This window comes from Echinops telfairi, unplaced genomic scaffold, assembly GCF_000313985.2.
Source record: "Echinops telfairi isolate 266 unplaced genomic scaffold, ASM31398v2 ScPeMD7_7458;HRSCAF=8496, whole genome shotgun sequence".
NCBI classification, from domain to species: Eukaryota; Metazoa; Chordata; class Mammalia; order Afrosoricida; family Tenrecidae; genus Echinops; species Echinops telfairi.
Window position 1 is genome coordinate 31,402,567 of NW_022111358.1, and position 16,588 is coordinate 31,419,154.

The window sequence follows — 16,588 nt, forward strand, 5'->3', positions numbered from 1 at the left end:
GTGCCCGTCCTGCCCACTCGTAGCAACCCTATAGGGCAGGCTAGAACTGCCCCCGTGAGTTTCTGAGACTGTCACAGTTTACAGGAGTAGAAAGCCCGTCTTTGCCTGGTGGTTTTCAACCTTGCAGATCACAGCCCCGCCTGTAACCAGTGGCCCACCAGGGCTCCTTTACACGAGGAGATAGATCATGAGTGAACAGCTGGGAAGTGTTCAGACAAGTGCCCGGCCAGACCTGAGTGACCACTGCCATTATTATGACTGCCCCTCAGGACCTGGCACAGAAGGTTCCCGAAGAGACTGATGCCTGCCTGGGGTTCCAGGCTCCCCAGGCTTGTCTGATGCACCAGGATTCCAGGCCCAGATAATAACTCCTCCTACCTGGCCCACCGCAATCTACCTCGGCCAAGTGGAACAGTCAGGCATCAAATCAAGAACCCCTGCGCCTCATTTTCCCAGCAGTAACACGAGGGCCTGCTTGTCTGCTGGCCTCGAAGACAACGGAGATCTCAACCTCAAATATAACTTAAGGAATCGTTTATTCAGTCTCAAACAGGAGAAATACAAGCCAAAGGCACCATATCCGGGTGAGAGAGACCACGAGTGTGAGGGCATAATGGTGTTCAAATGTTCCAAGCCACACCGCTGCTTAAACAAGGCATGGGACACAAAGGAAACTCACCAACTCGTGACCGGTGTGGAAGATCGACACTCCCAGGCGAGTGTCTCAGGGGATGGCCCTAGGCTGGTTAGAGGGAGTGGAGGTAAGCCGCTTTCCAATGCGCTCTGCCTGAGCCTCAGACCATTCACACTCCTGATCAAAGGACACAAGAATTCCAGGGGAGGCTTAATCAGTGGAGGTGGGGGAGGGGTGGAAGTCTCCCCAAATGGATTTTGAGCTTTCCCTGTCCTGCATAGCCTTCTGAAAACCCCTGCTGGAAATTTAAACCCTGAAACACAGCTTGCTACCATTTTCAAAAGGCGAAGGTAAGACCCTAGGCCTGCCTGGCTTAGGGAGGCGCCTCATAAAATCACCTGCGTGGAGACTGCCTGAACAGTCCGCTAACGTTTCATCCAGGGATCTGGGCTCCGTAAGCACAGGCCCTGTCTCCCCGCGAGGGCCCCCCTCTGTGGGGTTAAAGGGGAGAAGGGACCCCACAAATCATCACAGGTCTGGTAGGCGCAATTGCACAGCGATAATAAGTAAAGGTGATAGTAAAGTCATCGGGCGCATGAGAGAGAGAAGAGATATTACAAGGATGCAGTCGGACACATTACATGGTAGCATTGCTCACCTCAGCCCCGCTTGGTGGTCCAGCCTAACTTTAATGCTTCCCCCAGCTTCTATCCTCTCTGGGGACATGCAAACCCCCTAGTTACAGGTGAAGACATCGATCACAAGAAAGGGTTGTACAATAGGCATACATATTGTAGGAAGGGGATGTATGACAGGCATCAGCGTAACAGGAAGGGATGAGCTAGGGGTGTGCCCATAGGAATGGGAAGGTCTAAGGGTATCCATGTGACAAGATGGGCGGACCCTAGATTCATAATGGCTACCTAATCTTGGTCATCCTTGGGCGGGTTTGACCTCTCTGGTGTCTCCTGCAAGGGAACAGACAACTACTATCCTTATCAGAAGGGAGTGGGCCCTACTTGTTGTGGGATAAACAGTGGTGTTTACTTGTTCCAGATGTCTGATAGCTCTCAAGGAAAATGACTCCCAATCCACTCTTGATGACCTCCAAGTGTACAGTCATTCTCAAGCAGCTAAGTCTGGTACATATTTCGGGGAGACAGCTTGAGAGAAATCCTTCTGTTTCCCACACCCCTCCTCCATGTAGATGCTCTGAGGCTTAGAAAACCATGGAGTGGGGGCGGGGTGGTAGTGGTGGTGCGTTGATCCAAGCCCACTGGGGTAACTGCAGGCTGGACACTTAGAGAGGGCATCCAGTAGGCAGGGAGGTACCTTGGAGCTGGTAAAGCTGGGCCTCTGCTCAAAGGTGACCTTAGCAAGGGATGGGCGGAGCAGGACGCTGACGGGGCCCCTCCCCAGAGGGGGCAGGCCTGGGGCCCGCGGAGGAGGTGGCCCCATCCTGGAGGCTCTCAGCCAGAGGCTCTTTTCCTCCTGTCATGATCTCCGTTCCCAGCCTCCTCCAAGTACTGACAGAAAAAAACAAATCCCTCCATGCCACACAGGGGAGGTCCCAGAAGCCGCCGAAGGGTTGTTGTGTGGACAGGGAGAGCATCCATCCACGGAAGCTACTTCATTGTGAGGCCCGATTCCTCCAGCACAGGGGTTCTCCGCCTTCCTCATGCCGGACCCTTTCACACAGCTCCTCGTGGGGTGGCGACCCCACCCCTAACATTGTTTTTGTTGCCATTTCATCACTGTAACTTTGCTACTGTTATGAAGCGTCCTGTAAATATCTGAAATGCAGGATGTGTTTTCATTGTTACCAATTGAACATAATTCAAGCATAGTGATTAATCACAAACCAATATGTCATTCTATATCGTGAAATATTTCTTTCTAATGACATAAATGAAATCGTGTCTTGAAGCATAGGGTGGCATGGGTAACAGTCTTCATGCCGGGTACTCTTGGTGGGCGTATCTGCATGTGGGCGGACCCACCTGGAGACGGACAGAGTCTCGGTTCCTAAGACCATTAGAAATATGTGTTTTCCGATGGTCTTAGGCAACCCCTGTGAAAGGGTCGTTCGACCCCCCAAAGGGTCTCGACCCACAGGTTGAAAGGCCTCAGAGCAAGGGCAGTGTTCCCTACCCCCTGCCATCTGACACCCGCCCCCCAGGGCACAGGCAGACATTTATGGAGCAGAACTGAGGTTCTGGGGGGTACATGGGAGGGTCCTCACCAGTACCTGGGTCCTTGGTCAGTGCTGTCCGCACCTAGGGCTGTCCCAGAACCCCTGAGAGAGGAAATCCAAAGTTCAGTTCACAGCGTTGATTGGCTCCTGGAGGGTGGGGTGGAGTAGAGGACCCGCCCGCCCGCCCGTGAAATGGTCAGAGATGAAGAGTTAAGATGTCTGAAACTTAGTCTCCAATGGGTCAGCAGAGAGAGGGGCCAATAGACCAAAATGTGGCTGCTTGTGAATTGGACCAGGCCGGGGGTGGGGGGGTGATCAGCATTGGTGGGCTCACTAAGGAGGTGTGGGGGTCAGGTGACGTCAGAGCCTGTCTATAAAATGTTTGTGCACCGCCACAGGAGCGTGAGAGAGGCACGCTGCCCCGTGACGGGATGAACCTGGAGGGCAGGATGCCGAGTGAACGGAGCCAATGACAAAAGGCCAACTCTCGTGTGAGATCACGAGCCAGGAAGACACACATTCTCTGGTGGTTATCAGTGGTGCGAGGGGAGGAAGGGGGGATCGTCCAGTAGAGGGAAGTTGTCAGGTACAATCCAGTCTCTTCCCACCCACAGCGAGCTTGCTGTGCACGGCCTGGTCCTGCCTGAGCCCTTGTTGCAGCAACAAATGACGGAGGCTTGGCGGAAGACACCGGAAGGCTTGCAAGAGTTCAAGGCCACAGAGGCAATGCCTGTTAGGTACACAATGATGCAATCTCGGGGATCTACGAGGAGGTGCTTGGGTAGCTGCACCGGTGAGGGAGAGTGAGGGAGAGTCTACTCGTGGATGTATAGAGATTTAACAGAGACGTGGGTACATGTGTCTTTCCTTTGCTACGAAGAGGTCTACGAGGATGGCACACGGGAGCAAAGTGATGAAAACCGCAGACAGAGCCAAACACTCCGAGGGGAAGAATGGCTGGGTCTAGGGGCGCAGCACCCTAGTCTCCGGGGACAGCACAGTCAGTTGGCATGTAACAAAGATAAAGGTCTGCCTCCTGCTTTGATGAGTAATGGCTGAGGTCTTCAAAGCTCGTGAGCAAAAATGATGGAAAAGGAAAGACATCGATGGAATAGGAGCTTGCTCCGTCCACTCCACCCATCGACCTGGTATTGCAGTACTTCCTGGGACGGTGCACCCCCTCGGGGGACTGTGAGGAAAAGGAAACACACGAGTCCGTGGACCGATGGGCCCCCCAAACGACCCTGAGACCAGAAGAACCAGATGGTGCCCGGTCACCTCTCCCAACTGCTCCGGAAAGAATCACACCCTTAGAAGAAGATCTTGAATAGAGTGAGAGGAAAATGTGAGGGGAGGGGGGAGGGGGGGACAAAATCATAAAAACCAGGTGTATTAGTCGATAGTTTGGTCGAACCCTCAGACTGTGGCCCTTGGTCACCCTTGAGGTCTGGAATGGACCTCACACACCCCTCCCCAGTTAGACTACTCAGCTGTTTAAGACCCAAAGGGCAGCATGTAGCCACAGACAAAGTACAGGGGGGCTGCGAAAGCCTGAGGCTGGACACAGGATACACAGGGAGGGAGTGGGGTCCTGAGGGGGCTGAAACAAAGAGTGGGTGAATTGTTGAATGTGAAGCTGATGCTCTGCCCTGTTCACCTTCACCTAAAACACTTTTTGTTCAGTGTTTCAGTACACGTTTCCTACTTTGGATTTTAAAATCCCCAGAGTTCATTGTAACAATAAGAACATTTTTTGGTAAGCCCAGTCACATGGATCAATATAGTTAGCAGGTTGAAACTCCATGCTAATTTACCCTTCGAGCCTTCTCAGTCCCCTCACATCAGAGCTGGCCCTCATACCCAGTAACAATGACGCCTCGAGCCAAGTGGCTTCCGCTCGAGGGGCATGCTACCCTGATGGTGCATCCGATGTTGTCATAGCCCTTGATTTCATCATCATTCCTGGTCTCTAAACTGCAATCTGCTGGAGCCTTGGTTGACATCAACTTGATGGCAGCAAGCTTTTTGGGAGCTACAATTTTTTGGTCATCACGGTGTGTGAACCTATGTTGGATACAGAAGGGTTTTCCCCCAAGTTGTCCCCCTAAATATATGCCAAACCTTAGGACGCTTGCAACACACGGTAACTGACTGTATACTTGGAGGTCAATGTCAGCTGCTTCGATGGTATCTCCCTGAGGGTATCAGTCATCTCGGGCAGTCAGACCCTATTGTCTGTCCCACCCTAGGTGGGGCCCACTCCTTGCCGAGGAGGATAGTGGATTGTTCGCCTGAAGGAGAGCCTGGACACAAGGTCAAGCCAACTCACGGAAGACCAAAGTTAGGCTGCTATCTTCTAGGATCCGCCCATCTTGTCACATGTGCACCCCTAGCGCCTCCCCTTCCTGTGACATGTCTGCTTATTGGACAGCCCCTTCCTGGTTACCTGTAATCAGGGGGGTTTGCACGCCCCTAAGTATGTACAAACTGTGTTTGGAAATAGACGCCTTTCCTCCTGCTCCGTTGTGGAGCCTGGCTGCCGAGATCATGAGCATGCTACCACGAAAGGCGTCAGACTCCTTTATTTCACTCCCTCCGATTCCCTGTGACTTGACCACAGTCTTTATACAGTATCGCCGCTGTGCAATTGCCCCTGCACACCCTGCGCTTGTCAGAGGCTGCCTTCCTCTGACATTTGAGCTGAAATAGTAATTAAAGGAAAACTAGAGAGAAACCTGAAAAGACTTTGTTAGGTGGGCTAGCGTAGGGCTGGGGGATGTCCGTTAACGCATGCCCAGAGGGCCAAGCTAGGGAAACAAAGGAGTGGTGCACTGCACATGCTCAGAGGTTCCAGTTTCCGCCCGGTAGGCATGGGTGGGCGTGAACCTGGATTGGCCCACCTAGGCCAGGTGAATTCAATTCAGCCAATGGGGTTGATCAAGGGTTGTCCACCACGCCTCCCTGCGAAATCATTGAAAAGACAGGAGCCCTGGGAGGACTTTGGCAGAACTTTGAGAGAACTTTGGGAGAACCTTGGGACACTTTTGCATGACTCTGCGAGCAGCCTCCAGGCAGGCTGCATGTTCGGGAGGAGTCCTATGGGTGCCTGTGTAAACCTGAAACTTCTAACACTCATAAAACTCACTTGGATCACAAACCAAGCTTCGGCGTGAATTCTTTCTCACACGGAGCCAAGAACCGAGGTATAGCTATGCCCAGAGAGATCTAACAACTCCTGTTAGGTAGCTAGCATAGGAACTGGGGCATCCCTTTCGCATGCTCAGAGGTTCCACCTTCCGGCCAGGAAGGAGTGGTACACCTTGGTGGGCCAGGTGAATTCAACTCAGCCAATGGGGTCGACCACAGCCCCAGCTGTGCCTGGGTACACCTGAAGCTTCTTCTGTCTTTCATAAAGCTCACTTGGATTACAAGCCAGGCTTCGGAGTCAATTCTTTCTCGCGAGAGGTCAAGGTCCGAGGTGTATTTTCCCACGAGAGAGAGCTAACATTTCCACTTAGTTATGAATAATGTAACTCAACATACAAAGACTTCATACAACAATTTTGGTGTTAGTATGTATATAATCTAAGAAATATGAAAATTAAGCAATTTCCTATTTTTACTTGAAAATCCTACAATTCATTGTCGTAGTGCAATCTTTCATGGAGGTGGCCTGTCGGGGGTTCACAGGGTGTCCGCCTTTGGATTTTTGATGGTGACGACCCCCAAGTGCCTTTCAGAGGTGAATCCATCCACCCTGAAGGGGAAATCTTAGAAATAAAAATCTTAAGGAAGACAAACAACCGCCTGTCCTCACTCCATGTTTCTATGATTGAAATAGACGATGGACGCTACTAAGGGGTCTGCAGGGGGTGCGGCAGCCCTAGTAAAGGTGCTCGCTGCTCAGCAGACCTCCCGTGGAACCGCTCTGAAGTTTTAAAGTTGGGAGGAGGGGGAATTTACGCCCTCCTTGAAATATGCATATATTACGTCACCCTACGGTCTGGTGGGAGGGAGAGTGGGGCATGGTTCAAGGTGGTCCTCCAGAGGGAAATTCCTTCCAGAATTTCTACCCTTCCCAACCTCGCCCCCACAGCTCTGACGCAAGCCTCTCGGGTGGTCAGCTAGCCAGGGTGGGCTGATTGGCCTGGCGGAAGGTGCTTGGGGGCCGTCACCATCAAGAATCCAAAGGCCCACCCCCTGGGTCCCCTCTCAGCCAGCCCCAGAGATTCGGCCCCTGGTGCAATGCTGTACTGCTAACCCAGGCACTGCCGCGCTGCTCCGCACACGTGGCGTCGAGCACGAGGTCTCGCGCACGGGCCATGGCCTGGCAGCGGGCCTTTGTTGCAGTCGTCGGTGCAACGGCAAGAGGAGAAGGCGTCTTCGTTGTCCGTGGGAAGGACCGTTGGGTGGCCGGCGCATCGCTGTGTCCTGCGGTCAAGCCAGCCCGAGATGTAAATGAAGAGGAAAGGGCAGGTGCTGCCCTGCACGGGGCAGTTGTCTGGGAGCGGTACTGCCCCCTGCGGGACATGGTTTTAAATGAGGGGCGTGCTTCTCCATGCCCCAAGATTGGGGATCATCCCTGGCATTTGATAGGGGCCAAAGAGGGATGAGAAATATCTGTCATATCAGGACTTCAGGATGACACGATTGGCCCTCACTTGGGATGCTGGGTCAAGGAGAGGGCAGTGGGTGGCCAGTTGGATCTGCCCCTCCACTGCTGGCCACTTGCCGCCAAGCACCTTCCAGTCCATGTAGTAGCCTCACCTCCTGGGTGCTACCAATTGGCTTCTCAGTGAGACCCAGGCTGCCTGGAGCAGGCCAGCCACCAAAGGTTCTAAGTGTGGCCAGGGCAGGGCAGTGACTTGGACCAGGGAGGAGCTTCCCTTCCCTGCTGAGTCTGGACACAAGGCCTGGCTGGTGTGCATCTTTCTTTCCCTCTCTCTTTTGGCTCTGTCTATATGTTTATTTCTTTCTTACCAGTTGTATTGGCATATAATTCACATATACAATTCCCTAACTAATCACATCAAATCGTTAAACCATCCACCACCAGAACATTTTCTTCATTCTTGTATGCATCATTACTTCCCATTTCTCTCCAGCCTCCTCTGCCATCCCCTCAAGGAACATAGTCCGTGACTGTCACTATAGATGTACCTATCTATAGATGTACCTATGCATATAGGTACATAATATATGCATATTTCACTATAGATGTACCTATCTCACAGATAGAAAAACATTAAAACAAAAAATGCAAAAACATCCCCCCACCAAAAACAAACCCTAACAACAACAACAAAGTAAAGCAGACAGAAACCTCAGTCAAAAAGAAAGCAGAAAATATTAAAAACTAGAGAAATGTTACAATGGATCAAAAGCGAGATCCAACGATAAAGTGCTAAATTTTAACCTGACGTCATCTACAATAATTCACTTTCCAATGTATTCTTCGTGATTGCAAGGTTATTCGCCTCCCTGGTCCATGGTCAGAGGGGATTCGCCAGGGGCTTAATCCAGGTGTATTTCTCCTTTCCTGTTTTTTTTTTGTTTAACTGAAACAACTTTAACATGGCTCAAAAGGAGATCGATTGTCAACGTAGTACTCTTTTCTTTTTTGATGTACTGAACACGTGCTTCTCCTTCTTGTTCTGGGTGAGCATGCCCAGTGGTGCAGTAGATGTTCTGGGTGAGCATGCCCAGTGGTGCAGGAGAAACCCTGTGCCTGCAGCGCTGAGTGAGCCACAGACCCGGTCACACCATCTAGTAGAGGGGACACTGCCCACAAGGAGACACAGGACCGCAGGGACATCAGTGGAAGGGTCACAGGGTAGAGAGGGACTGTGATAGGCTGGAGACAGGGACCTCTAGGAGACGAAGATGACAGCAGGTGAAGGGTGAGGGGAAGGCAGTGCAAGCTAGGCTAGCCAAGAGCGTGTTCCATCTCTTACTTAAATTGGAAGGCTACTGTGGCGGTTACAACCACTGGCTGTATCTTTTAATAGATGCTGTATCTTTTAATAGCCGGCTATCATCCACTTCTTCACCACCTTTGCTTATGAATCCAGGTCGTCCTCAGTGATCATGTCGGGAAGGTAGGTATCACCCAGAACCACGTTATTAGAACAAAGTGTTCTTGCGTTGAGGGAAGATTTAAGTAGAGGCCCAGAGTCCATGTGATCATGAGATGTTGATGGGAACAGGTATCAGAAGTTCAAAAACAATCACATGGGTGTGAAGGAGAGGGGTCAGAGTGGAGACCCAAAGTCCATCTGTTAATAACTGGACATTCCCTCACACAAGGACCACACACAAGGGAGGATACATCCGGGGTGCAGTACAGCACTGACAAAACACACAACATTCCTCTAGTTCTTTAATCTTTCCTCCCCCATTTATGACCTCAGTTCTGCCTCACAAATCCTGCTAGACCAGCATGTGTACATTGGTACAGATCAGAGCTTCTGATGCAAGGAATCCAGGACAGACAAACCCCTTAGAAACAGTAACAGGAGTAATGATTCCATGAGGATATGGTAAGGGAAGGGGGAACTGATAGCAATGATGGAGGTATAAACCCCCTAGAGGGGGACAAATATCAGAATTGTAGGTGAAAGAATATATCAGACTGTGTAAGATATGTAAAATATATATATTACATATATTATATATTACATATATATATATGTAATAAGGGTTCATGAGGGTGGTAGGACGGGGGAGGGAAGGAATAAAGAGGAACTGATATTAAAGGGCTCAAGAAGAAAGTGGTCTAAATTGATGATAGCAACCTCTGTACAAGTTTGCTTGATACAATTGTTATATGTAAGAGCCCCCAATAAAATGATTTATTTAAAAAAAAAGATTTCACCAAAAGAATAAAAGGTAAATCCAAAAAACACAGGCTCTGGACTCAGTCCTCAATTCAGTTGCTGGCTCTACTTCTGGATCAAGCCATGAGCTGCTAACCACAAGGTAGGTGGTTTGAAACCACCTGCCGCTTCTCAGGAGAGAGATGGGCTGTCTGCTCCTGTAAAGATTGATAGTCTTAGAAACCCTATGTCGCCTTTCTGTTTTGTCCTGTGGGGTTGCTGTGAGTTAGTGTGTTAGTCTGGGTACATTAGAGAAACAAATGTACAAAAATTCATATGTATAAGAGAAAGTTTTTTATAAAAGGGTAAGTACATATCAAGAAAACATCCTAACCCAGTGCTGACCAAGCCCACAAGTTCAACATTAGCCCATATGTCCAACACCAATCCACAAAGTCCTCTTCCATCTCACAAGACACACAATGACGCCGACTGCAGGAGGAAAGCCAAATCAGTGAATGTGTAAGCATCTCAGCGCTGGCAGGGGTCTCCACACGGCTCCTCCAGCACCCAGGGCTGCATCGGGATAGGTCCATGTGGCTTCTCCTCAGGGATGTCTTGCAGGAAGTGAGCCTTGCCGGCTGAAGCAGAGAACTGGCTAAGGCAGCTGCACCCTGGTCCGACCATCAGGAAGCAAGAGGCCTAAGAACTAGAAAGGTGAGGCTCACCGAGCCATTTATCCCTCCACCCTTCAATTAACCCTACATGTGTGTATCGGCCAGGTTGGCACAATACACTTTAACGATCTCAGTCAGTAAGGGCCAGCAGCAGGGGCTTGGTTTGGGTTCTGGGGTGACTTCAGGAAAGTTGCTGAGTTCTTTGTGCTGGGATCGTAGTTATCCTCCCTGAAGCCAAGCTCAGCACAGAACTCCCCACACTCTTGGATCGCCATAAGCAGGGCCTGCTTTCTAAAAACTCTGACAGCTGCACAGCTGAGAATAAAGAAGACTCAGCCATCGAAGAGCAAAAGAGGCGCATAGAGGCAAGGACATGGAGAAGGGGCGGTGGAAACAGGAAACAGGCAGGAGGTGAGCTACGTGAGGGTGCGTTGAGGGGAGAGCAGTGAAGGAGATGAGGTAAATATGGATGCACTGCTGAATGGACACCTGTTGATCTGCTCGGTGACCCTTCACCCAATTCACAAAAAGTAAACAAACAAGAAACTACAATTCTGAAGCCAGTGTCTCTGGGATCATCCTAAACCAAGAGAGACTGAAATTGAGTTCTAATTTGAGTCCTGGCTGCCCGGCTAGATTGCTGGACGCCTTGTTGCCTTTCGTTGTTCGTTTCTAAAATGGATAGAATTCAAGCTCCTGCCCTTTCTTCCCTCCTAGAGCTGCTGAGAGGCTGAAGTCCCAGGAGCTGGGATTTGGGAAGGTGCCCTGTGACTGGGAAGGAGTGCCCTGGGCAGCGGTCTCTTCCTTCCTCCTGTCCTCTAACAGCTGCCTCTCTGCTCACGCAGGCTTTGAGTTCTCCGGCTCATGCAGGCCCCTTCCCTCGGAGACAGGTCACTGGTTAAAGAGTGGAACACCTTTGATGTCCAAAAAGCAAAACAACCCCCAAAAACCCTCCCATTTTACTATGGTGGCTTACAAGGCTCCGCCCCCATTCTTCATCCCATTCTGGGCTCACAGGACTGGGGGGAGACACAGGGTTATTGTGTGTTATTCTACAGAGGAGGAAACAGCCCAGGAGGCATCCCGTGACTTGTCCATGTTGCTCAGAGCAGCTACGGCCCGACTCCCCGCCTGGCCTTCCACTGGCTCTGGCTCTGCTTGGGGAAGAGCTCAGGCGGGCTGGGAGGAGCAGAGCAGCAAACTGGGCTGGGTCTCAGCGTCCAAGGGTCCTGGTGCCTTGTGTGAAAATTCTCGGGTCCGGCAGACCTGGCCTCAGATTCTGACACCCTTGTGTGCCAGCTGGGCGACCCTTAATTTATTGAACATCCATGAAATGGAGATAACGCCTTGAGTATTGTAAGAACTTGGTGGGGGGCGGGGCGTGCAGGGGGATGCTCTAAGATGGATGTGGTGGACTGTACCATGATCCTTGATAGGATTGAGTGAGTCAACTGTTGACTTGGATGATATGTAAACCGTGTGCCAATAAACCTGTTGGGGGCGGGTGGGAAGAACCTGAGGATGTAGCAGCTTGACTTGACACTTGTTCTCTCCCCTCAGCTCTCTGGACACAGTAGCTTTTCATCTCAATAGTCAATGAGTAGACCATGTCCCAACTGCCTGCTCAAATCCCCTGACAATGGCTGGGTTCTAGTTCTCCAGGGCCCCCAGGGGCACAGCGCCCCACAGGCCCTCAAATTCAGAAAACGGCACCGGTGGGGGAAGGCACTCCATTTCTCTACCAGGAGTTATGACATCATCAGATTTGGGGGTCTGGCCCCCTCTCAACCTTCCAGGCCAATCCCTCTCTCTTAAGAGGAGGGACAAGTGTCCTTAGGCTTAGGGCCTGCTTCCGTGAGGAACTAGGGAAGGTTAGAGGATCCGGGTCCCGTCTTGGCTCAGTTGAACAGTTTTTCAATCTAACTGGGTTGGTTTTTAATACCATTCATTTTAAGGAGTAGGAAAATAGGTTCTTTTCTTCTAAATAAATGCAGTTGGGTGGTCAGAATTCTTGCAAACAGGAGCAACGGAGAAGGAAGGAAGGGACAGGTTAGGTTATATCTTTTTAAAAAATTAAAACATCATTTTATTGAGGACTCTTGTCTGTACATTGATTGCATCAGGCATGTTTGTACACATGTTGCCTTCATTCATGTCTAGACATTTACTTTCTCTTGAGTCCTTGGCAACAGCTCCTCTTTATTTCCCTCCCTCCCCCCCTCATAACCGGTTGATAGAGTATAAGTATTATTTTCATATCTCATGCCAACCTCATGCCATATCTCATCCCTTCCCCCATGTTTACTGTTGTTCTTCCCCCTGGCTAGGGGTGTATGGTTATGTGTCGATCATGGTGATTGGTTCCCCCTTTCTCTCTTCCTGTCCCCCTCTTCCCCCTACCCTTCTGATATTGCTATTCCCACTCCTGTGCCTGGATTCCGTGTGTCGTGAGCCCGCATGTCTCTCACCTGTGTACATGCTCCGGTCTGGTCTGAAGCGAGAAGCAGCACTGGGGTCATGACAGTGGGGGGTGAGGAAGTCTCAAGGAACCAGAGGAATATTGTGTGTTTCATTGGTGCCTTACTGTGCCCTGGTTGACTCATCCCTTCCCTGTGGCCCCTCTGTGGGGGGATTGTTCCATTATCTACAGATGGGCTTTGGGTCTCTGCTCCACCCTATCTCATTCTTCATAGGTTATATCTTTTGATAAAAATCTATGCCATAAAACATACATATACACTACTTCAACGATGTCTTTCTACTTGTAAAATGTAGTATTAAATTAAATGGCGATGGGGGGGTGAGGGGCCAGCCCCACCCGCTGCTGCTACCCACGGGTTCAGTAAGCACAATTGTATGGTTGAGATATATATATATTATATTAAAGTCATCGAGAGTATGAGAGATAAAAGAGATATTACAATGATGCAGTCAGACACATTACATGGTAGCATTGCTCACCTCAGCCCAGCTTGGTGGTCCACGTGGAGAGAGGGGGAAGGGAAGGAGGGCAAGGGAACAAGGCAGAGAGGACGGGAGAGGAGAGAGGGAAGCGAGGGGGGTCAGAGAGAGGTCAGAGCGAGCTCTATATTGCTGACCCACGCCTATATACCTTTTGGGGCCATGATTATACAATCACACGTCACAGGAAGGGGCAGTACAACAGGCATACGCATTGTAGGAAGGGGATCTATGATAGGCATAAGTGCAACAGGAAGGGGATGAGCTAGGGGTGTGCCCATAGGAATGGGAAGATCTAGGGGTATACATGTGACAAGATGGGCGGACCCTAGATTCATAATGGCTACTTAACCTTGGTCATCCTTGGGTGGGTTTGACCTCTCTGGTGTCTCCTGCAAGGGAACAGACAATTATTATCCTTATCAGAAGGGAGTGGGCCCTACTTATGGGATAAACTGTGGTGTCTGCTTGGTCTAGATGGCTGATTGCTCTTAGGGAGAATGACCCCTAGTCCACTCCTGATGACCTCCAAGTGTATAGTCATTCTCAAGCAGCTAAGTCTGGCATATATTTGGGGGAGACGGCTTGAGAGAAATCCTTCTGTTTCCTACAGTAAAATCCAATGATGTTGGTTTACATCCTTTAAGTTGTGCCCCCTTCCTCCATCGCCTGTCCCCAAATATCTCACGAACTTTAATACACACTCGAGGCACTCTGGTGGTGCAGTGGGTGACACATGGAGCTGCTAACCACAAGGTCAGTGGTTCAAGCCCGCCAGCCGTTCCACAGGAGAACGGTGAGGCGGTGCCTGTTCCTGTACTGATTCAAAGTTTTGGAAATCCACAGAGCCAATGCCACCCTGTCCGAAAAGGTCCTTAGGAGTCAGAAGCCACTCGGTCTCAGTGAGTTGAGTGTGGCCAAACTCACTGCCCTCCTGAGCATCCTCTGTGCCCTTGTCAGGTGAGGCTGTTGCTGTGATCACAGAGAGATCATGTGTTCAATTGTAGACTGGTGAGTCGGTGGGGCTCAGGACTACGGTCTCAAGGGACACCATGGTCAGTTGACTGACTACAGTCAGAAAAGACAATGTTCTACATCCTCTTTTGGGGACTGGCAGCTGGGATCTTAAAAGCTGGTGAGCAGCCATCTAAGGTCCAACTGCTGGGGTCCCCCGTCTGGAGGAACATGGAAACTGTTAGTCCAAGGGCCCACTGGACCATGTGGCCCTCTGTGTCTCCAGGACCCTGAGATCTGAAGAACTAGATGGTGCCTGACCGACTGCTCTACATGGGGTCACCTTAGAAAGCCCCGGGGAGAGTGGGAGAAACATGGGGGCCAGAGCTCAATGGCACCTGGGGAAGGCTTATGGATGGAGACCGGTGGAGACTGTGGCTGTCAGTCACCCTCCAGAGGAGGCCCGGCACTCACCCCCAGGGGTCAGTTCGCTGCAGCCCAACGATAGACAAGTCTGTAAGGGGAACAACGACACTCCCTGGGCCATCAACACTTTGGATTTCAGAGGGCAACATTCACCCTCGGACTGCGTCGGAAGGGTTCAGAAAGAAGAAACAGAGATGGAGACCACAGGGAGGAAGCGAGATACCAGGATGCTAAGGCGAGGGGCTCAAATTCAGGGGGTGAAACACAGGCGTGTGTGTGTGCTGTGGAGTGCGAAACTGACCCCAGGCTCGGTAAACCTGCCCCCAGTCACAATAAACAGTTACTTGTTAAAACATAATGTTTACTGCAGACACTGTTAGACTCCAGAGCATAGATTGGTTCAAGGTTGAAAGATCTCCCCAGGGTGATCATTTCCGGGTGGGGGTGGGGGTCATCTGGCATCGGAGCATTTGAAACTCTGTTGCTCCCCTCCCCTCGGTTTGTTGAGGAACTGCTGTGTACCAGAAACTCAACAGAGATGCTTTGCGACAATCAGGTCCCTCAAATGTCTGGGAAGGTTTCCCTCCCGTCAGAGCAGGGCCCTTTAAGAACAGAGAAGTCAAGCGGCGCATAAATGCCCAGGGACTGCTGGCAGCCATCAGAGCCAATGACAACATAGCTAATACTCGGATTGGAGTTTTTACTTGGTGACAGAACTGTGACAAAATAAATCTTTATTCTTGGAAGAAGAACAAAAAGAACACAGACCTCAGTCAACGTCACCGGGCCAGTTGGAGGCCCCGCTGAGGTCTGAGCCCACAGGCAGCAAAGCCTTGGGCTGCTCTGAGCCCCGCCCATGTTCAGGGCTTGTCAAAAAAGAGCTGACTCCTGGCACCTGCCATTTGTCCAAGAGGCCACCCTGGCTTTCCAGAGGTGCACTGGGACCAGCCTCTGCCCCACCCAGGAAGTTCTCAAGATCACACCAGTAACCTCACCTTGGAATACAGGAAATGGAAACGCTAGGTAGAAGTCGGGATTGACTCCGGGTTACTTGACAGCCACCACCACCAGGGAAGTCACCCTCCCTCTCCCGTCCCGGGCAGCTGCTGACTGCAGCTGGGCAGGTTTCCTGCAGGAGGGCCGCAAATAAGCAGGCACCGGGAACCCGCCACGTGCCGCGCAGTCTACAGTTCACTTTACAAGTATTGTTCCATTCAACCCTCAGGATAACCCGAGACAAGGGTTCCTGGCTTGAGCCCACTCCCACAGCCAGCCGCTCGAGGCTCAGAGAAGGGCGGGGACTTGCCCCAGGTCCGCAGCTCTCACCCGGCAGAGTTGGCACTAGAACTGGGCTGACTCCGGAGCTGGAGTCCTATCAGTAGTGCCCAGTGCCAGCATTCGCCACGGGCACCCCAGAGAAAACTGGGCGCTGAGCGGGAGAGTGGGGGTTTGCCCACAGAAGGCGAAGGTGAAGGTTTCCAGCCAGGAAGAAGGGGAGACGAACGCACCCCGTTGGGCCAACAACCTCTCCAGGAGCTCCCAGGATCTCTGCTCTCTGAAGTGCTGCTGTTCTGAGCATGTCTCCTTCCCATCCTGAGCCCTGGCCAGCACCCCACACAATGTCCTAGGGAGGACCAGCCCCTGCCAGCCACTGGGGACCCCCCAAGGCCTGCAGAGCTCTAGACCCGTCCCCAACAACCCACAGCCCTGCCCACAGTGCTCCCCTGCAGGGCTGTGCACCTCTGGGTGGTGAAGTCCCCGAGCACAAGTCAGCCTGTGTAGCCTCTGCCCCGAGGCTGAGAGATTCAATTTCCTGCTTCTTCCGGCTGTCGGGCCTGATGGAAGCTAATTGTTTCGGTCTGAGAGGGAGCCTGAGTGGAGGGAACAAAGTGGCTTGAGGGCAAACTGGCCCAGCTTGTCAGAGTTC